This window comes from Ahaetulla prasina, chromosome 5 (genome assembly GCF_028640845.1).
Source record: "Ahaetulla prasina isolate Xishuangbanna chromosome 5, ASM2864084v1, whole genome shotgun sequence".
NCBI classification, from domain to species: Eukaryota; Metazoa; Chordata; class Lepidosauria; order Squamata; family Colubridae; genus Ahaetulla; species Ahaetulla prasina.
In genome coordinates this window covers 43,448,041-43,448,962 of record NC_080543.1, presented here as the reverse complement: position 1 = coordinate 43,448,962, position 922 = coordinate 43,448,041, and positions in this window count along the sequence as shown.

Sequence of the window (922 nt, the reverse complement as noted above, 5' to 3'; positions counted from 1 at the left end):
CTGCACTGGACCTTTTCCTCTTGCAAATCCAGCATTCTCCAAATGAGTGACTCCTGCTTTTGTAAGGAAGTCTCTCATCTCCAGGGCAAACTACACAAACCAGTCAAAAGCAAACAGAGTAAAAAAATAGTCTAAACTATTTGAGATCAATACATGCCCATTTATCTTTAAATTGAAAGGGAGAAATGAAAGATTTTAATCAGATAAAACATGATCACGTATTCCATCCTTAAGTGAAATATTTATATATTTAAAAGCAAAAATCAGGCGTGCCTTTTCTAACCAAGAAGGGAGTTTCTCTGCAATCAAATGTAAGTTTTTAGGAAAAAAATACATTATCTATGCCTTGTTTCGTATCAACTTGAAATAAAAAAATTCTATACAGCCTACAATACTCATATAACTATAGATTTTCAAGAACCTTCCTGAATCAGACAATCTCTCAGCGTACTGGAACTACAGTTTTCAAAACCCAAACAAGCACAGTCAAAGGACTTGATGTCATGGCCAGCTCAGACTCGGTACTAACTGTGAGCAGCCAGTCCAGGCATTGCCAGAGAAACTGCTGCCTGAGCAGTTGCAGGCAGAGGAGGATGCACTCACTAACCAGCTGTCATTAATCTCAGAAGATGAGGAGTCTGAGCTGCCAGCCGCTGGGAGAGCAAGATTTTGCTCTGCATGGAGGATAGCAAAGGGGTTCTGCCAGGCTCTTCTCAAGAAAGGAACTTTGCCTTTCCAACTATAAGCAATACCCAGTTTGTAAGAAGCATAGCGAGCCCAAACCTCTCCATTGGTAATATTCATTAACTTAGACTCTTGTTGCCTCTCAACTTGAAATTTTGTGACCATGATTCTGGACTGGGACTGGCTGATGACTCTGCTACAACATTAGGACTCTTGGACTTTGCCCAACCACTCTTTT